General features: G+C 42.8%; 1 long non-coding RNA gene across 1 annotated transcript; it reads left to right on the top strand.

Moving 5' to 3' along the window:
* The first annotated feature begins 2,421 nt into the window (after nt 1-2,421).
* Nucleotides 2,422-20,828, top strand: LOC123385826. Its single transcript, XR_006598903.1, has 2 exons — nt 2,422-2,677; nt 14,670-20,828. It is a non-coding gene; the product is annotated as an uncharacterized LOC123385826 (long non-coding RNA).
* The last annotated feature ends 707 nt before the right edge of the window (nt 20,829-21,535 follow it).

Below are 21,535 nucleotides of genomic sequence, written 5' to 3'. Positions count from 1 at the left end.
GACTGCTTTATCCAGTAACAGACACTCTACCTGGTTCCCTCACTTTCTCAGTTTATATTTTTAGGTGTTAAGATCTGAAAAATAATATCCCCAGCCTTTTGTCCATCCCCGTATTTCCCCGCCCAAAGAGAGGAAAGAAATACAAGACAAACAAAACAAAAGGGAAGAAAGGAGAAGGCGAGAAAACAGGAGCATATTTGTGCACGTTAACATACTTCTAAGCAAAGGTGGAAATACAATTCCTGGTTTTTTGATTTTGCATTTTAGTGAAAACTCATTAATTTGAACAATTTGGCGTTAACAAAGGCCGATATTGAAAAGCTCTGATAAAGACGAGTGGAAGCAAATATTTTTCTGAATGCACATCATGCCGGGTGCCAATAGCTTGTTCCGTGGTTGCTTTTTGAATTTCTTGACGTGGTGAAAGAGAATCGTACTGGCTAATTTTTTGAAGACCTGGGTATTTGAGGCACTCCAGCACTGATCTCGTAGAGCTCCGTTTAGAAACCTCCTTTGGGTTCCTTTCATTTGGGGGGGCCCTACGAGTCAGCTGGGTCAGCCCTGCCTCCAGCATTTCAATGGTCTTCAGGGATGTTTCCAAACCCTCGCCTTCCTGTGAGGCTACCAAAGCCTTCCTGAACGACCTCAGGTAAAACCCATCCTGCTTGCACAGGAAAAGTGAAAACGAGAGCTTTACAGGAAGAATAGGGCAGTAAGAAATGAAATCGATTTCAGGTATTTTCGCTAGCCAGCCCAGCTTCCAACCCCCTCCCTGCCCCCTGATTCTATCTCCCGTTACACAATCCTCAAGCCTGGCCGCAAGTTCTCGCTCTTTCCTTCTTGTTTATTCCATCCGGGTCAGTGAGACCTCTCTGTCCCCTCCTCTTGTCCCCTCTTTCTGTGGTTTCCAGAGAGGAGCGTGAGTTTTGAAAGTGTCAGAACGGTGTAAATGCTGATGTATAGGCCACAGTTGTTTCTCTCAAAAGGCCTCCCCGCTCCTCTGTTCCCTTCAAGTTGGGAATGATTCATCAGCTGGCCTTTAGCAAGAAAAGAGGCCGGCCTGAGGTCTCAGGCCTTTGACCTCCGTGAAGAGAAAGGTCACACTGAGCACAACTGTTCAAGCTCCAGGCCAGGAGCCACAGGCATAGAGGCCGAGGCAGGGGCGCCCAGCCGGGTGGAGGGGGGATGGTGGGAAAGAGTGGGAATTTAGGAAAGTTAAGAGTATATTTCTAAGAGACTCAGCAGATCAGCTGACAGCTGAGGGCAGGGGTCATATTGATGCTTGATTCCCTGTGCATGTTACAGTAACATCTGCTTGTTAAGAGTCTTTGGGGAGTAGGCATGGGGACCAACCACTTGTGACCTCCTTCCACAAAAAAAAGGGACAGGCTAAGAGATTAGGGGTGCCTGTTAACATTTGTTTCAGACTTGCTGACCCCCCCCCCCCGCCCCCCGTCTGCCGGGCCTGGTCTGTCAGTGTCACCCCATTTCTCTTTTCTCACCTTGCTGCCTATGTAAATGAGCCCCGTGATCGTCGGTGGGATCGTTGGAAATTGCAGAGAAGATTTCAATCAGGGGAAATCTTGGTGAAAGACACGGAACGCGAAAGATGAAGCGAGAGTGAGAGATCAAACCCAACCACCCAGGGAATTCGTTGCGCCCTGGGACCGAATCCTCTCGCAGGAACATCTCAACTTTTGACATCATAGGAAGGACAAAAACTCAGCTGTGATTGCGGTCTGCCACCCCGGCAACCAGCCTCCTTACCAGGAGAGGCGATTTGGCCATTCGGCTCCCCGGAAATTGGAACTTCATATAGTATTTGCTGCAGAGATTGGTGTCTTAAGTTCAGAGTAAGGACAGAACACTCCCAACTGAGGGGAGACTGAGGAGTCAACATTGATTCCACTCTTTCGTTAACCTTTTTTATTTGAGTCACTTTTATGTCCTTTCCACAATTTTCCCTTAAAAAAAAAATCCTCGTTTTTCTCCTCCCAACCCCAAAGAATCGGAGCTTTTATGCGTGACTCTTCCCCGCTTTAATTTTTCCGGCCAAATTCATAATCGATGGAGGCACAAAGCAATTTCTGGAAAAGGGGTTGAAGGAAGAAAACAACGCACCAGGGTGCTGAATCTTCCTTCCGGTGTTTTCGGAACGAACGCTTACCGCGTGTCTGTTGGCTTCTAAAGGGGACACTGTGCATTAGTTGCAATCATCCAGAATTTTGTGTTTTCATTTCCCATGCTTTTTCCTCAGATGTTTCTGGAAGGACTCAGTTTGGTTCTGTGAAAGATCTCTTGGTGCCACTGCAGCCAGGAGCGTGCACGATTAGTACGTCACGATGCCTTAGCCACTTACACGGCGTTTTGTTTTAGCCCGAAGCCCTTAGTGAATGCAATAACAACTCAATAGTTGAGGGAAGAGATTAGAGACGGAGGACACTGATTTTAGCTAGAAAACCAAGAGTTAAAATAAGCAAATGTGCGATATCAGGGAAGGCAGCTCCTTTCGGCCTCACGTCCACAGCGAAGTTCACACGGTCCAACCTTCCGTGTGACTGTGGGAAGACAACACGTTAGCTCCTTATGGAGGGTTGGCTTGGGGAAACCAATTCTGCAGAGAGGAATAGATTGTTCTGAAGCAAACTGGATGTGCCTGGATGGGACATCCTCAAAGGTAAGGGCTGGTGTATGTGTGTGTGTGTGTCCGTGTGTGCGTGTGTGCGTGCGTGTGTGTGTGTGTGTGTGTGTGTGTGTGTAGTTGGTGGTGGGATGGCTGATAGGAGCTGTTCAAAACCACTTTGTGATTATAAATAATAATAAAAACAATTCAGTCGGAAGTCCGTTCTGACAATAAACCTCCTAGCAGGGCATTGAGATTTTCTTAATCAGGGTCAGACCCACAAGCACAAGGCCAATGAGTTCAGTGGGAAAAACGACTCTTCTTCCCACTTTTCTCCTCTTTCCTTTTTTCTTTCATTTGGAAGGGACCCCCTCATAAACATGCAGAGCAATTTTCCAGTACATTAACCCAGGAGGGATCCTCTCCCCGTCGGCTCAAGAGACAGAAAAGTTGAGAAGCAGGGTGAGGGGGGGATACGGACGGGCCTGGGATATAAGAGGGGGCAGTTTTTCCACTGTCTTGCCCTGTACACCTAGGACAAAGACTTCATTGACTCCAATGCTTGACATCAGCCTCATAAACTAGTAGTCAGGCACAAAAGGTCTGACACTTGAAAGTACAAGTCTCTGCCTTCTTTCTATTGCAGCTGTGCAGGGGGGTTGGGCCTGACAGTGGTGTCCCTTTGTCAGCCCATAGGACAAGAGGTGAAGATAAATAGTGTTGACTTTAATGTAGTCACACAATTTTGCTATTTCCCAAAAGACAACATTTCCTCCCAGGCCTCACATCATGGCCCCAGGAGATATAACTGTGTCCCCTTTCGCCAGGGAGCAGGGGGAGAGACAACCTGGGAGAGCGGTGAGGGTGCAGAGCGGCCGTGTGGCCAGAGGGGAGAGGAGCAGACAGGCATAAATACGGAGCCGTGGGATCTGTCCCTTGTCCTCTGTAAGGAGTGGCACGGTTTTCACGCATTCCAGCTTGGTCACAGTGGTTTCTTTCATTTTCTTGAGATCCTGGAAATGGTCCTAGAGTGGGGGGGGGGGGCATGGGGAAATGGAGGCAGGAAGCAAGGCTGGAAATCATGTACAATTACATGATCTAAAAGACTTTTAAAAACCACTCTGGCATCTTTCTGATTGTCACAAGGCCAGGCAGTAAAATGCTTTCCTGGGAACGTTTTGTTATAAGACTAAGACAAACTCTTGCGGACGCAAGACTTCCATAATTCTACGTGCTGACGGAAGGAACGCATCAGGGGTGTGGTCTGTTGCACTGGGGTCGTCATCATTAGTTTTTTATGTGACTGGACATCAGCATAGGTAAACCCTTTGCATCATTGCTTTTTTTGTGTGTTAGGGAAGAAAGAATTTGAAATATGGAACACAAGACCCATTTGGATTTGATGGCTTATGGCTAAGCTCAGTCGGCTGGAGAGGATCACCTTTCCTGAATCTCATCCTCAAACTGCTGGCTGTAGAGGGCCATTTTCGATCTGTCTAAAGAGGGTCATTGGAGGATAATATCTGAGCCACCCCTAGTTATAAGCACCCGTCTCTCGTCGGACCTCCTCGTCTTCCCAGTGGACTCTGGAGCCTTAGAGCACCCAGGTTCTACAGAGTTATCTAAGAGTATCTTATGTGCAGAAAAAGGTGTGGTGGCCAAAATACCTACTGGTCCCTTGTGTTCAAGTTGAAGAAAAGTTAGAAACGTGAATGCCAGAGGAAAGCTCTATTTAAACACCAACAGGGGAACTCAGATCAATCGTACATTAGTGGAATTTTGACATCTGGCTGAGTTTCCCTTCCCAAGTCCCTCGCACGTTTCTGAGTGTAGAGCCCTCTTCTACTTGGGGCATTTGTTTGCATCAGTTGAGCGTATATTTTGGAAATTATTCATCCAAGTTATTTCAAAAGCTTTATTCTATACGACTCTGCTTTTTAGAGAACATTGCATTTTAGAGAACATTGCTCGAGGCTAATATTGAAAGATGTCTTCCTTGATGGGAAAATATTTGAGATTAGATCCTTTCTGTGAATTTTTGAAGTGTACAAATTTACTCTAAAACCGTTGGCTGCAAGTTGGAAAACAAGTGTCTTGAAAGTAGCATGTGTATTGACGGGCTTCCCCTTGCTACTGATTTTTTTTTTTATACGAAATTTATTGACAAATTGGTTTCCATACAACACCCAGTGCTCATCCCAAAAGGTGCCCTCCTCAATACCCATCACCCACCCTCTCCTCCCTCCCACCCCCCATCAACCCTCAGTTTGTTCTCAGTTTTTAACAGTCTCTTATGCTTTGGCTCTCTCCCACTCTAACCTCTTTTTTTTTTTTTTTTCCTTCCCCTCCCCCATGGGTTCCTGTTAATTTCTCAGGGTCCACATAAGAGTGAAACCATATGGTATCTGTCTTTCTCTGTATGGCTTATTTCACTTAGCATCACACTCTCCAGTTCCATCCACGTTGCTACAAAAGGCCATATTTCATTTTTTCTCATTGCCACATAATATTCCATTGTGTATATAAACCACAATTTCTTTATCCATTCATCAGTTGATGGACATTTAGGCTCTTTCCATAATTTGGCTATTGTTGAGAGTGCTGCTATGAACATTGGGTACAAGTGCCCCTATGCATCAGTACTCCTGTATCCCTTGGATAAATTCCTAGCAGTGCTATTGCTGGGTCATAGGGTACCTGATTTAACCTCTTCTTTGGGTGAAGGCTGTAGCTTATGTGTTTCCCCGTGAACGTAACAGAACCTGTTTTGAACTTACCATGGGTTGCCTTTGAACGGTTATGTGTCAATAATTTTGACTTGTTGGTGAATACACCATGTTTTGAAGAAAGTGGATTTCTCCAAATGGCCTTTTCTTTTGACTTTTGGAGTTCCTGAATTCACTATTCCCAGTTTATACTTATGATCATTCCCCCTCCGGTAGAGCCTTGGTGGTTTCCAGAAATCGTAAGTCATGCCAGAATGCAACTTCTATTGTCACCTCCCAGATCTGGTTTTAGCGGGAACCTCATTATGTCCCCTGCTTAATCAATTGTGCCCTGCCTCTTTCTTGAGCCTTTGGGTCCTTCATTCGTCTGGACTCCTGGGCATTTCTCTGGGCTTTCTTCACCCTTCTTCCTCTGGGTTCTCAAATGGAAAATGTCATTTGACGGCTTTCAGCCACGAAGTGCTGAACTCTCTGTAGCAAAGGAAGAAGCTGAATATGAGCAAACAGAAACCCAGTCTGTAGCTGTAGGAAAGACAAAAGTTCAGGCTATATCTAGAGTGCTTCCATGGGTCGATGAGCTCTGAGCAAGTGGAAAATGTGCTCTGCTTTTCTGGGTCCGTGGATGCCTCTCCTAGTCTCTTCTTTTCGAGAGCCCATGTGGCCCCACAGGTTTTTGATGCCGAGAGATGCCTGAGACAGAGCGGGCATTCGGAGCAGATCTTCTCGCCACCGGGAAGTGACTGGACGTGTTTCACTTCTCTCCCTACTCTATTTCACTTTTATCTCCTGGCTCCAAACGCAGGAAGAACTTTCCACCAGGAATTTTCTGGCAGACCGTAGGGTTGAGAATGTCTCCCGGTGTTTTCTCCCGATGCTCGGAATTCCACGTGAGCAGAGTCAAGAAGGCAGTTGGAAAAACTCACGTGTTGGGTCCTGGTAAGACCTCGGTGCCAGTCTGTGCTGTCCTAACTGCACATGGACAACCATTTTCTCCCCCCTCAGTCTTCTTATCTGTAAAATGGGCAAACTACCCATCTCTGGATGATTTTTTTTTTCGTCTCTTCTTCTCTTCCTCCCTATGTTCTAGTAGCGAGCTGAGTTCTAAGTAATCTTGGGGGGGAAAAGACAGTGTTTAAGAACACAACTGGACATTGAAGAATGTAATCTCAGTTTAAGGCACTGTCGATATCGCATCTAAAAAAAAAATCAGTGAATTTGATGGACATATACGACCAAGCATTTCTTCTCCATATTTAGGCCTGGGTCCCGGAACTGGAATCGATATATCTTTGCAGCTGTCCTAGTACTACTTGAGGACACAAAGTTGTGTACACATCCCATTAAAAACTGACTTTCCAGGCAGAGACCTCTGCCTGTGGATGCCCCCATGGGATTCAGCCCCTGGCCTGGATCTCCCAGTCTGAATCAGAGTTTAAGAATTCTTTTAAATAAACATTTGTGGTCTGGCTTATCGAAGGTCTTACTGTCTGACGAAACCCTCTTTTCCTTTGTAGGCTATAAAACCTTTCTTTGCGGTAAAATGCGTATAGCACTCCATTTGTGTTTATGCAAACACGTACATTTGGATTGAGGTCACAGTGTGAAAATGGCAGGCGTATTGCAAGCTGGACTGAGCCAGCAAGGCCCGTCTTTGCCCCTCATTCACTCTGTCTCCATCACCGCAGAGGCAAGGGAGAGATGCTGTCTTTCCACCCAAAGACTGAAGAACTCCCTCTGTGCAAATTGCAGCGGCTTCCCCCGGTGCCCGGGGCTCCTTGCAGAACCAAGGCCCCAGGAACAAACTCAGAAAAAAGAGGGGCCGTGTTTGTTTTGTCCTTTTTTTCTCCTTGATGTTGGCACCAAAGGCTTCTGCTGAGGGCGTCTGATTACTTGGGCACCTCGGTTCCCAAATTCACGAGGCCGCAGGTCCGTTGAATGAAGGAGTTAACCATCGTGTCTGACCCTCTGGCTTTGTTCTGCCCTCGGTGACTCCACCTCACGTGATAGCCAACTTAGTAAACATGTTCAATTTCATGACCTGTGAACCCGAAACCGGACACGGCTCAAACTCAGTTCCTGTCTCCCTTTGGGAAACTGGCTTCTTATTTCTCGTTCGTTGGCCCGTTTGTAGGATTATCATGGTCTTTGCCGTCCAAACTCAGAAATTCAGTCGCACCTCCGAATTTTGTCTTCTCTTTCTCTCTTGGTCCCTATGTGTTAGCAGCCATCCAGTGCCACTGAACCTTTTCTGCTTCTATGTCCTGATTCTATCGTCTCTATTTCTGTTGCCCCTTTTATCGAGGCCCTCAGTAATTCACGTCTGAATTACTGCCATGACCTTCTAACTGAGTGCTTTCTTCGTCACTACCCAGTATGATTCTCTGCTCCGGCCACCTCTCTTCTCCTTGTGTGTTCTCCTCAACCTTGTGTGTCCACCCAGAACAACCTGTCTTTTTCTTTTTCTCATACATTCCAACTCACATTCTTTAGCAAGCCTGCCTTGACCTCTCTAGAGCCCCGTGCATGCCTTCCCTCGGATGTTAATTAGCATTTACCATATCCTTCGTTATTCTCAGTTGAAAAAACCCATAAAATACCTACTGCCGCCTTCTAGAAGCTCTTAGGATTATGGACAAGATTGTAAAACCTTATAAATCTGGACAGGAAGTTAGGTAGAGAGGTAGGTATAGTAATAACAACCACAATAATAATTACTAATAATTCTATTGACACCGGTTATTATTGACTGAGTGGTTCTTTTGTGCCTGGAAATATTCTGAACGTTTTAAAGTTTATGTATTTATTTTGAGAGAGAGAGAGAGAGAGAGAGAGCATGCAAGCACGCTGAAGGGGCAGAGAAAGAGGGAGAGAGAATCGCGAGCAAGCTTCATACCATCAGTGGGGCTCAAACTCACAAACCAGGACCTGGGGCAAAATCGAGAGTCAGAAGCTTGACCGGCTGAGCCACCCAGGCACCTCATATTCTGAACATCTTGTTGCCATTGACTCTTTAATGCAGACAATAATGCTATGGAGTTATTCAGTATCCCATTTCTCGGATGTGAAAACTGAGGCCCAGAAAGGCTCAGTGCAACGAAGAACACGTTTTAAAGGAGTTCCAAAGAATTGTGAAAGCCCAGCGGAAGAGATGACTCCCATCTGTTTGGGAAAAGTTTTGTGAAACGGCTTTAAAAGGAAAAGGAAAACAATTTGTTATTTTCCATTTAATTGATTAGAAATGCTGCATCTGGGGCGCTTGGGTCGGTTAAACGTCTGACTTCGGCTCAGGTCCTGATCTCGCGGTCTGTGAGTTCGAGTCCCGCGTCCGGCTCTGTGCTGACAGCTCGGAGCCTGGAGCCTGCTTCAGATTCTGTGTCTCCCCCCTCTCTCCGCCCCTCCCCTGCTCATGCTCTGTTTCTCTGTCTCTCAATAATAAGTAAACATTAAAAAAAAATTAAAAATCATTAAAAGAAAAAAGAAGTGTTGCATCTGTTAGCCTTATGTAGTTGTAATTCTGAATTACATGTTTAACTGGATAATTCCTAACTGGATGGTAAGCTCCTTGAAGAGGAATCCCCATTCCTTTTGTCTCCTTTGCAGTGTGTAACCCAGTCCTTTTTTTTAATGTTTATTTATTTTTGAGAGACAGAGAGAGAGAGAGAGAGAGAGAGGCAGCGCGTGTGTGCACAAGCAGGGGAGGGGCAGAGAGAGAGGGATACCCAGAATCCAAAGCAGATTCCAGGCTCTGAGCTGTCAACATAGAGCCAGATGCGGAGCCTGAACTCACAAACCGCGAGATTGTGACCTGAGCCAAAGTCGGAGATTTAACCAACTGAGCCACCCAGGTGCCCCCTCTCCCAGTGCTTTTCACATAGCAGGTGTATGTGGATTGAACTACCTTTTGTTTTCTTGAGCACAGCGATAGCACATTTCAGTTTTGTTTTGTTTTCACAGTTTCTGGTTCTTAGTCTTCTGTTTTGTTTGTTGGGAAGTAGGCTACTGAGTGTATATACTGTGTATGTGGCAATACGATTAAAATAATGTTTTTTTTTTTAATATTAATTCATTAGAAAAGATATCTGGACCTATTTTCCTCCATTTGTCCTAAGGTAAGCAAGAATAGATTCATGACAGAAGGGATTAAGCCTGGTCTAGGTGAGCTGATGTTTGTTGCTAAAGATCTTCATAGAACCAGTGTTGTTCCCTAGGGTTCTCATTCTAGTAGTATCTTTCTTTCTTTCTTCTTTCTTTCTTTCTCTTTCCTTCTTTCTTTCTATCAGAGAAAGAGAGGACAAGCAGGGAGGAGGGGCGGAGAGAGAGAGGGACAGAGGATCTGAAGCAGGCTCGGTGTGGACAGCAGAGAGCCCTCTGTGGGTTTTGAACGCACGAACTGTGGGACCATGACCTGAGCCAAAGGCCGTCGCTTAACAGACTGAGTCACCCAGGCGCCCCATGGCACATATCATTTTGGTAGTATGTCCTTTCTAGTGTCAGTGACTTCCTCAAAATAAATAAAAATAAATTAAAAAAAAAAGAATATCATGAAACACCAATGACTATGTAAGCAATTTTGATGGGAATTTCCTGACGGTGTGCTTGTTTTTCCTTAAAAACAGTGATTTTTTAATAATATAAATCATGCTCATTATCAAGCTGTTTTATGAATGAATCCATATAATGAATGGATTGCTTATTTCTAGTTTGAATCAAAGTGTGGTCAAGTTTTCTATGACACACAGAGAAATCATCAAAAAGGTCTACACCAACCACAACCAAGTCTCGTAAAAACATGAATTCAGTAGTAGGTTTGAAATGGATTGGAGCGCTTTAACACTCCAATTTGTTCCTGTTTGGAGTTTTAAAATAGACATTTTCTGAGTACTTAAAAATTATGAGTCCTCAAAATGGAAGTTTAAAATTTGGAAAAACCAGATAAAGAGGATTACTTCCTTAAAATATAGCCATTCAAGGACAACCTTGGTTAGCATTATACTTTAATTTCTTGTAGATGGTGCGCAGAGGTGATGTGCAAATATGTAACATTCAGTTCTGCGCAGGCATTGACCAACAGGAAACATTGCTGTATATAAACAATCAATCTGGGTGAATTATGTTTTGCTGAGTAGCATGTCTGTTACATGTGCATAAATATATGCCTATACATAATGTACACATTTAAGAGTTTGTATGTTAGTTGCGTGTACGTATACAATATCCAATCTTACAAATTATACGTTTTGAATATAATAATTGGAATGTCGATGTTTAGATTATCCTAACCATTGTTTACCTCTGACTAATCTGTGGAAAAAATAGAATGGTTGCCAGGCATATTAGAAATGTAAATTTCTCCGGGGAAGGATGGATTTTCAAACTATTTAACAAACACTATCAAAACACCTGTCTATTAGCGATGACTATGTAAAGTGTAAATCATTCTTAGCAAGATCGTAGAGAAACTGAAGGAAGAACTTTGGCAGGGGCAATATTTTCCTACCACTACCGGGCTACAGCATGGAATTTGAAATAATCCGCATGGCTTTTTAAGCTATTTGTTGACACTCTTTTCACCGATTAGTTTATTTTTTTTAGCACCCCTGCCCCAGCCCTTAGCCCCAAGAGGTAAATATTTTACTCGATTAAAATTTCAGTTGACTATCCAACTTCATCATTTGAAAACAAATGGAGCATATCTAGAATGAATTTAACAAAGTTCCTTTAAGAAGCAAAATTGTGTCCTGGAGAAACCGTGATTGTGTGGGTACCAACAGTGAACGTTTTGCAGAGCCTCCCTGAGGAATTAAGTTCACCTTGAAGCTCACATGTTAAGATATCCTTCCCCCAAATGGGTAATCATTAACTTGTAAATCCATGATTGAGTCTTGAAGTATTTTTGAGACATTAGGGGAAAGGGAAGGACCTTCATCTTTCCACAGAGTTAGTCTTGGGAAATCAGAAAGGATTCCTGTAAGATAGGTATATACGGGCATATGCCAAGAGTTGCCTCTTTGATATCAGGGTAACCGTTGTGCCCACCTGATTGGGAAGGAGGCTTTCTTTGTTTTAACACATCTACCTACGCTGGTTGGTGATTACAAAAGTACACTTACCCGACCAGCCGCTGAGATGTGAAAAGCCTAATAAAGGATCAACTGAAAATTAGATTTTACCGCAAACACGCACTCCATCACACATGGTTAACAGATCAGAGTACCTCACAGAATAGCCTCGCCTCCCATTTGATGCGAAGCTGCTTCAGAAGCACACAGTTTTTTTTTTTGCATTTATTCGCACCCCAAAATGTCCTGTATCAGGGAATTCACTCCATCAGAGAAGAGCGATTTCCAGCCTCATTTGTGTTTGAAACATGAAAACAACGTAACAGCTGCATGCTGCATTGAATAAGGAAGATACACATGCATTTAAATCACTTATATCTTACTTTTTTATGATGCAATTGTGAATTATGTTCTTTTTTGCATCTGTAATTAGAGGGCAGAACAGATGGCGAAAACTTCGTTTAAAGTGATGTGTCCATTAAAATAACCTATGCCGCCGAATGATTGTTCACTATAACAGGGTATTCATTCACTATGGCAGGCACTTTGCTGTACTGAAATATGTTGCAAAGGCCCCTGGACTATACATGACGCTTATTATTTTTAAGGGCTTTCCAATAAAAGGGTTCACTGTAGCACAGCTAGCTTTGTACCTCATTTATCTTCCGAGCATATGTTTTACTATATTGTTCTAATTAAAAAGTGTCCTTGTATATAATGATCAGAACTCAGTGCTGAAAATGATTCATATAGGAGCTGGGGATAGGAGAAGACAGTCCAAGCCATATGAAACTGGGCAGTGAGGTGGGGAGCGGGAGCAGTGGCTTCGAGGGAGAAAATCTTTTCCGGAGATCAGAGTGCAAAGAGTTTCAAAGGTTCTGTTCATCTCACAGAGTCGTGAGCCCCTTATTACACATTACGTGGAGAAGGTTTTGGAAGAGGAAAAAAAAAAAACAACAAACAAACCCGTAAGGGTAAAAGGTCATCATGAAATTTGGTTCAACGATGCTCATGTAAAATTTAGCGATATTACATTTGGCCAAAGCCAAATACTGACTCCTGCGTTGTTGAAAACTCTTCAAGATGCATTTTATTTTGCCTTGTTGGCCAAGATATGTTGGAAATTTTTGCCATACCAGCTTCATCAGCGCTAATACAAAATATTATTGAACTTTTCTTTTTATCAACTTCTGAGGACAAAGAACTTTCAAGTGTCATCTCATCAAATGCTTAGAACTCTATAAAGTAGGTATCATTTTCACATTATTAAAGAGAAAACAGTTTGAGAGATTAGGAAAGTGATCCTACTCATCCAGCTGGTAATGGCATTAAAAAAAAAGGATTGAAAGCAATGGAAGAAAACATTTATAAATGAGTGTCTTCATGTAACTTTTTAAATGTAGTTTGGGGGAGAGAATTTTCTAAGTCAAGATTTGGGGGAAAAAATCAAAATCCCATGTTAAATATATTACCAACAAAATTAAAATGCAAACGCCTAATTAGAAAAAAAAATTAGTAACTTATACGAGAGGAATTGTGTTATCCTTAATATGTGAAGAGCTCATCCAAATCAATAAGAAAAGTGCTGAGATTTCCAGCAGGAAAATACTGCCCAGACAAAGCAATTTACAGGAGGAAATGCAAATCGCTAATGAAAATAATAAATGATTCCACTTTATTTGTAGTCAGACTATTTTAAAATAAATAACCAAAAGTAATATTTTCACCTAAAACATGGGAAGCCATTCTTTTTTTTTTTTTAATTTTTTTTTCAACGTTTATTTATCTTTGGGACAGAGAGAGACAGAGCATGAACGGGGGAGGGGCAGAGAGAGAGGGAGACACAGAAACGGAAACAGGCTCCAGGCTCTGAGCCATCAGCCCAGAGCCCGACGCGGGGCTCGAACTCACGGACCACGAGATCGTGACCTGGCTGAAGTCGGACGCTTAACCGACTGCGCCACCCAGGCGCCTCGGGAAGCCATTCTTAAAATGTTCACTCGTTCCTGGTGAAAATTCAGTAGTCAGGTCATTGGGGTGGAGGGAACATATGTGAGAATTACCTTTCTGAAAATTATTTGAACCGGTTATATCAGGAACACTAAAAATGGTGTGTGTTTTGGCCATTAATTCTACTTCTACGATGTAATAGTTTTCAGAGTGACAGGTGGTGGCTACACCTGCGAGCACAGGTTGACGTATAGACTTGTCGAATCATTATGTTGCACGCCTGAAAATTAGTGTGACACTTTTTTGAAATAATAGCAATTGGTTCTGTTACTTTTCTAAAGTTTATTTATTTATTTTGAGGAAGAGAGAGAGTGTGCGTGTGCAAGAGGGGGAGGGGCAGAGAGAGAGAGAGAGAGAGAGAAAGAGGGAGAGAGAGAATCCCAGCAGGCTCCACACTGCCAGTGCAGAGCCCAACACGGGGATTGATCTCACAAACTGAACTCTGAGATCATGACGTGAGCCAAAATCAAGAGTCAGATGCTTACCCGACTGGGCCATCCAGCTCCCCCCCCTCCCCAAACTAGCGCAAGGTTGGGGGTCAACCATACTTCAATAAAAATATTATATTAAATTCAAAACTGAGTAAATAAAATGTTCTTAAACTTGGGGTTCTGTTTGCAAGCAAGGACGAAATCTTACGTCAGAATGACTTACATGCATAGACACATTCCAAAATCCATTATGAATATTCACTTCCGGCAAACTGAATTCCATCCCTGACAGTTTGGTTCATCAATGAGAGATTCTCAAACTTCAGCAGTTTTTCTGCACCAGCCTTTGTGTGAGTAGTTAATAATCTGTAAACACCATTTAAATGCACCAGGGGAGTTCACCATTGCGAAGAATTCTGTAGGGAGCCCTTTTGTAGAAAGAAAAGGCTTGGGATAACACAGATATTCACCCCCTGCACAATGTTTGATCGGTTTCAACAGTTAGTTAAACATCCTTCCCGTGGAGCTTCCAGTCATCGCTAAGAGTATTTTTATTTCTGAAAAAAAAAAAAAAAGAATCACTCCCATTTTAGCAGAGTAAATGTTTCCCCCACTTTCTTCACTAAACTTTTAATCTGGCGTTGTACTAGAAGGGTGTGAGGAAATTTGAATGGCAGCGGTCTTTAGGTTTTCTGAACTGGGTTTTATGGAATCCCATAACTATTCTTCCAGATTTTTCGTGAGCGTGGTCAGCCTGGGGTTGGGCTGACAGGTGAGAGAGGAAGTGCAAGTTAAAGTAAGCAGCTCTGCCTTCTTTCAGGAGGAGCCTAGAAACGTCTGTGGGCTCGACACTTCTGTGGAAATGATGTGGAAAGTTACAACTCTCCCTGATGTTGGATGCTCAGAGGAGAGACACTGAAGTTCCATGCCTGGACTTCCTACCTGACTCTCCTGTAACCTTCCAGCGTCCCAAAATGTCCTAGTGTGGACTGATGATAATTAACACCGGGTTCCTAGGACAGTCATGAGGGTTCCAGAAATGGTAATATGGAAATGATTTTCAACCCCGCCCGGGGGAATCAAGCACTTAACACATTCTATGTTTTGACTGCTTTCTTGTCAAACTCCATTCCGGGTTGGAAACGTCCCCAGAGCATGTGTGAGTCCTCCGCCTCCATTTTTTCCCCCGAGGGCTTACTCCGGACAGTGGAATGGAGTCCACACTTCCTTGTCTATAAATAGGTAGTTTCTTCTCTTTCGTTGGACTCCACCAAAGTCGAAGTTTCTGAGTGAAGTGTGGCTATGTTTTAGACTCTTTGGAGGATGCCGATGTATTCCCAGGATCAACGAACAACAATCCTGCCAGTGCTTCTATTATTTCATTTATCAACATCTCTACCAATGTCATTAACTACTTCACGCAAGGCCCCGGGGCAAAATTTAAAGATACTTTCCCTGTCCGTTAGGATCTTCGAACCTAGTTTCTTCACGACAAAAAAACGTGATCCATCAGTAATGAAGAGATTGAGTATTTGGCATTCAAGATCCAGACTTTTCACAAATGTAAAAATATTCCAGACGTATTCTTTATTGATTTAAAATGGAACCAGGACATACAAGGAGTACAGAATGAATACGGAATGAAGGATAGATGACTCTATAGTAAAATCTGGTTGCCAAACATACCAGAAGAAAATGGCTCTTTTGTGCGTTTTTTTTCTTTTATTGTGAAAACTCGGTTTTAAAATATCAATATTTTATGCTTTAATTTTTGATCTCTGACCAAGCTATTTGTCATTGTTGGAATGGTGTTCTGCAGCCACTACTTATATGCTTTTTCATTGTAAAATGGGTCTTGGGTGATCATTCTTTTTCACTGAGTGCATCTATCTTTCTAGGTTAAGACTTTCGGGTTTTACTTCCCCAAAGGTTACATCTATAATAATTGTGTTACCCTACCTGACAGTGGCCATTTCTCAATTATTCTAACTCAAGTATTTGTGGTTTCCAGACTGAGTACACTTCTCATTTCTTCCCATACACAGATGTTTGCTTAATGAATGCCTGTGGTTTGCTTCCTCTGCCCCAGAAAATTAAGAGGCCATAGATCAGAGGAGAAAAATGCTAATTCAAAGGCTAGGCATGGTTTGGTTAGTTGCATTTGTCAGCCTGGTGAAATGGTTTAGGTTTCTATGATTTGTTCAAGGGATTTCTTGAGCCTACGCAGGTTTTGATTCATTAAGGTCACTTCAAGAAGCTTTGTGGCTTTACCTAGCTGCCAACCCAGGTAAGTTGTGCGTGTGTGTGTGTGTGCGCGCGCGCTCCCTGAGACCTTGAGCATTGTTCCTTCTGATTGTGAATAAAGGTGTCGACCAACATGTTCTCACAGAGGACAGTGTTCAGGTCTTGAAGAGACCTGTTGGGATAAACACATTCAAGATAATAGAGTTGGAGCAGGACAAAAGCAACGTCATTGTGAAAATGCCTTCAACCTGAAACATTCTAATGGAACTGTGCATGAACAATGGACACAAACTGCCTAATGTTGTATGTCAAGATAGCAATAACCCTTAATGGCAATTGTAAAATGAAGCATTATGTTAGCCAGCAGAAAGGAAAATGCAAATTGATTCTCTTTTTTGTTTAGATGTAAGTGCTTATCAAGGTTAGTAAGCATTCAAGGTCTGTGACACCAGAATAATTTGTTTTATCATAATACATGGAAAAGGAGGGTGCTTGGGGCTTTCAGAGTAACTCAGATGGCCAGACAGAGTTCTGCTCCGGGCTCTTAACAACCCCATCTCCACGTATCTCCTAATCTATTTGGTAGGGAAGGGTCTCAAAACCGAGATGATAGAATGAATAGTTATAATGGATGATAGCTAGTCATACATATTTTGTTCCTTGGTGAGGTCATTGAATTGCAGCTTGCATTTTGTCGTGAACTGTTTCACAGTTGCCTATTAGGCAAAGGTTTTCCAAGTGCTTTATCGGAGGCTCTTGGACAGTACAGGTCATTCATTCGTTGTTCACTCTTCCTGGTCACAGAGGCGCATTGGACAGCAGAGATTAAGCTATACATGAATAGGTGTGGCCGGACTGAAAACCACAAGCAACCCAATCCAAAGTCTAGAAGACCCTTTTGTACCGATCTTGTCGCTACTCTGAGGTAACAGCTTCATCTGGGGATGCCGTCGTACAGTGACGCCTATTGTTTGATGAGGCGATTTTTGGCAATGGCTTCATGCATGTCTACCCAGATGGTCGCTCAGGAAGAGGCAAGGAGGGAGGGCAGAAGGAATCATACTGATGGGCAAACCTTTTCATTTGCAATACTGAGTCACAGTGAGAGGCTGCGGAATGTCTTTCTCCAGTATAGGTTATCTCTAATGACAGGGCTAATTTGTGGAGATCTTGGCCATGGTCAGTATCAGCTACTCAACAATCCCTTTCGGCTGGTCAGTTGATGCAAGATGCAACCGATCGTTCTTAAGCACATTAATGAAACACATGCAGTTAGCTCCCTATAAGTGGAACTGAACACAAAAACGGCTACATTTCTCTAATTCTTAAGTAGGATTTTGGTATTTGGATCTTCTTGCCAGTAGGTTTCTGAGTGATATGATCTTAATGGAAACATTGAGACTTTTATTTGGTGGGTTGTTAACTGATGGGAATAACCAGTGAGTTACTACCCTGGGGAATTTGATGAGTCCAATACCAAAAATATGTAAGACACAATCACTTTCCTCAGGGAACTTTCAGCTGGATGTTTGCTGATCTCTCATGCTATTGCTCTGAAAATAAACGGAACACTTTTTTTTCCTGCAGGAGTAGCTCATTTTCTGTTAAGGAGAAAAATCACCAATGAGTTTTATACCAATTAATACTATAATACTAAAAATGAAACTGTATTAATGGTTTCTTTGGTTTGTAATCAGCAGAAAATAACTTGAGCTACCTTATTGGGGGAAGAAAAAGATACTCATTGGGAGGACACTGAAATCATCATGAAGACATTGAATCCAGTGGCCTCAGAATGCTTGGAAACACAGCAGTGTTGAGGTCTTGAGATCCCAAGTAGCTGTTGCTTTGGGACCTTTCCTCTGGAGTCCCAGAATTACCTAACCCGGGTTCTCAGTCATTCTCTGTTAAAGTGAAGAAGCTCACGTAAGGGAAAAGCCAACTGGCCAACTTGGGCCAGAGAGCTGACAATGCTGTCACACAGGAGGAATACATTTCTCTTCCACCTTTGTATCTTCCACTGGACCCACACCAACTGTTGGCACAAGAAATGTTGCTTGAAAGAAGGGGTGAGGCAGAGTAAACGTGAATGCACCCTCGAGACCTCCGGAACGTCCTTTTCTTCCTGTGGCTTCCCCGAGCTTTGTGGCTGTCCCCCGGACCTTCCCCTTGCAGCCTATAGGTGGCAATGAGACGTTTCTCTCTCAAGCTTTTCTTTACTTCAGGTCTGATGGTAATGACAGATCATTCAGAAGCATGCTGTGTTTGGAATGAAACCAACACGGCCAACAGTGTTCTATATTCTTCAGTCCCTATCAATCTTGACAAGATTTTTATATGGGGATTTTATGACGAAAGGCTTCATAGCCCATCACACCTTCCCTCAGCCAGCCGATCCCAGAGGAATATTTGTCTACAATTGCAAAAAAAAAAAAAAAAAGGCAAGAAAACATGCAGCACGTTGCCATTCTCAACGTAAGCAGCCTCCGATGTTCCCGCTATTGACTGCACAGACTCACAGGCCTTTTGGGTGTATGATGTATTGGTAACACATACGTCTGATATACTTAGATTTTTTCACGCACACAAATTATACCAGCATATGTAGGCATGCAGCAACCTTTCCCGGATATACAGTGGTAGGTCACACACACATACACGCACACCCACGGGAAGGAAAGAAAAGAAAAGGGAAAAATATGACCGTTTTCACTCCTTTGCGGAGAAGCATTAATTGTACGTCCGGATTTGGGGTGTGGCGGTAGCATTGGGAATGAGGTGAGTTGAGGGCTTTTGTAAATTAAAAAAAAAAATCTTTCCTCTTTTCCACTGTGTCCATTTTGCTAAATCTGCTTACCAACAATCGAGGCCAGTGTGCTAATTTGCCTAGTATGGAATTGGAGAGGATGTGGATTGATTTTCAACTTCTCTCCGAATACAGGGGAAGGGCCATCTGTCAGGATTAACCGGGTGTGTAAATCCCTTTTGACTCATCTTCTCTGACAACAGGGTGGAAAAGTAACTGGTCAACCACAGTGTTCTCTCGCTCCGCCGTAAGAAATATACTTTCCCTCTGAGAAGTCCATCAGTTAATATTAACAAGGAGAAAGAGAAAGAATAACTTGGCAGGAAGCTCTGAATTTCCCCCAGACGCGAGTCAAGAGATCATCAAGGAAGGAGTCTAGCTGTAAAGTATACTTCTCTTCCTCTGATGAGAGTGACAACCAGGGTGGCTGGAATCAGAGGGCAGCCTGCTCTCCCTTGGGCAAACAAACACCCACTCTGGTAAGTGCCTTTTAATGTGCATCAAGTCTGTGTCTAGGAAAAGGATGCGTAGTTGGCAACTACAGAGCTGTAAAGGGATAGCTTTGACATGCTGATAAAGCTTCTCGGTTTACTTTGGACTTGACTTTATCATTTACTGAAGGATATTATTAGTGTGGAGATGATAGCCACTCTCTCGAACTTCTCGACTTCTCGAACGAAAGCCAGTGAAATGTACATGAACAAAAGGTCTGTTATGGAGAATCCTACCCTGTTTGTTCAGTGACTCGGGGATCCTAATCGTACAACTTCAACAGAGATAAGGCCCGGGAGCAGAGAAAAAGAGCCCACCCAGTTCGTGGCCCCCAGGAAGATGAATGAAAGTCAGCCGTGTTAAAAATGGAAGCTCTTCCAACTCCGAGCATGTGTGTTGTTTTCCCTTATTGCAAATTTGATATTATAAAAATAGATTTGCTCTTTGGAGCCAGATGGCATGCAATACTTCTGAAGTGAAATTCAGCCTTATGACAATGGCCATCGCCAGCAAGGAACCACTTGGGCTATGATGCCGAACCGTGTAGCTCTTTGTGAGTCCTTCCCATCAACGAGCACTTCTGCACCTCTCTGGAGGCCAAGGTATACACAAACCCCTTGATGACGATGTCACCACGGTTTGGGCGGAGTACCTTTTTTGTTTGTTTTGTGTTTGCATTTCATCTGCCTCATTCTTGTTTGAAAAAAATAATAATTAAGAACACATAAACAGTAACCTTGGGACTGACCAATTAGCTGGGTGCTTCACAACATGGTTGTACTGCTCATTTTCCAATGGTTTCATTGATTGATTGTTTGATTGATGTACCCATTCATTCAAAAAAGTCTACAAGTGCATATAAGCAACATCGTAAGACCTGAAGTCAGATGATCCATGTTGACCTATCAAGACACAATTTTTAAAATCCCTGTCTACTTGGGATTATGTTTTTGTTTTTGCTCTGGCTTCTATAGTTTGTAATGGAGATAATCACAGTAATTGTTCATGAAAATATCTTTATAAAAGTGACTTATACATTGCAAAGTACCATGGAAATACGTTTTATTCTCAGAGGCCGTAACTGTAAGCGGAATATTGTCTAAGCTAAGTGAATAAGCGTATTTTAAGCATCTACTCTATGATCAGAAATGTGTGAGAAGTTTTATAGATAAAAAGACTAATCTGACAGATTCTGTATTCAAGAAGTTTAAAGTCTATGAGAAAAAATATTTTTAGTTATGAAGAGAACACATATTTGATCATAAAGTTTTCTTCAAATTTTCTGTAAGGTAGTTTATTTGCCAGGCAAGACCATCAACCGTGTGATTCTCTATGGCCCTTATCGTGATTTTGCAAGAATTCACATTTAGAGATAATACAAGTTATTTTACAATATGCTCCTCTAATCGTAATAAATTACTCATTTTTATTTCCTAATTCCATGCCAGTTTGGAAACTTAATGAAGAACACTGAATCAGGCTCCTTTTTTTTTTCTGTACTGTTGAGAAACCAAAATAATTTTCAATAATAATTAGAAACATTGATTTTTTATTTTATTTTATTTTTCAACGTTTATTTATTTTTGGGACAGAGAGAGACAGAGCATGAACGTGGAAGGGGCAGAGAGAGAGGGAGACACAGAAACGGAAACAGGCTCCAGGCTCTGAGCCATCAGCCCAGAACCCGACGCGGGGCTCGAACTCACGGACCGCGAGATCGTGACCTGGCTGAAGTCAGACGCTTAACCGACTGCGCCACCCAGGCGCCCCTATTTTTTATTTTTAACGATGAATATCCAATTGTTTAAGCAAAATTTCCACGTGCAGCCTTGACCAAAAAAAAAAAGGGTATTTAAACACTGACGATTCCATGTAATAGCGTTAGGATTTAAGAAAGTAACTTCACCTTTCGACATCCAGTGTTCTGATGCATAAATGCAATAATAATGCGTACATGAAAGATGAAAGCTAAACATATGTGTGGAACACCTGTGTGAATTAGATGTAGGCCTAAGTTCTGGTAACAAAGAGACCTGAAAGGCAGTAGCTTGAACAGAAGTTTCTCCCTTCCTCATGTGGTCACTTGAGTGGTAGTCTTGGCTGCTCAGTGGTTCAAGGGCCCAGTCAAGCTCCACTGTGGGTTC

Source organism: Felis catus, chromosome B3, assembly GCF_018350175.1.
Source record: "Felis catus isolate Fca126 chromosome B3, F.catus_Fca126_mat1.0, whole genome shotgun sequence".
Taxonomy (NCBI): Eukaryota; Metazoa; Chordata; class Mammalia; order Carnivora; family Felidae; genus Felis; species Felis catus.
This window is presented reverse-complemented; position numbering and strand designations above follow the sequence as displayed.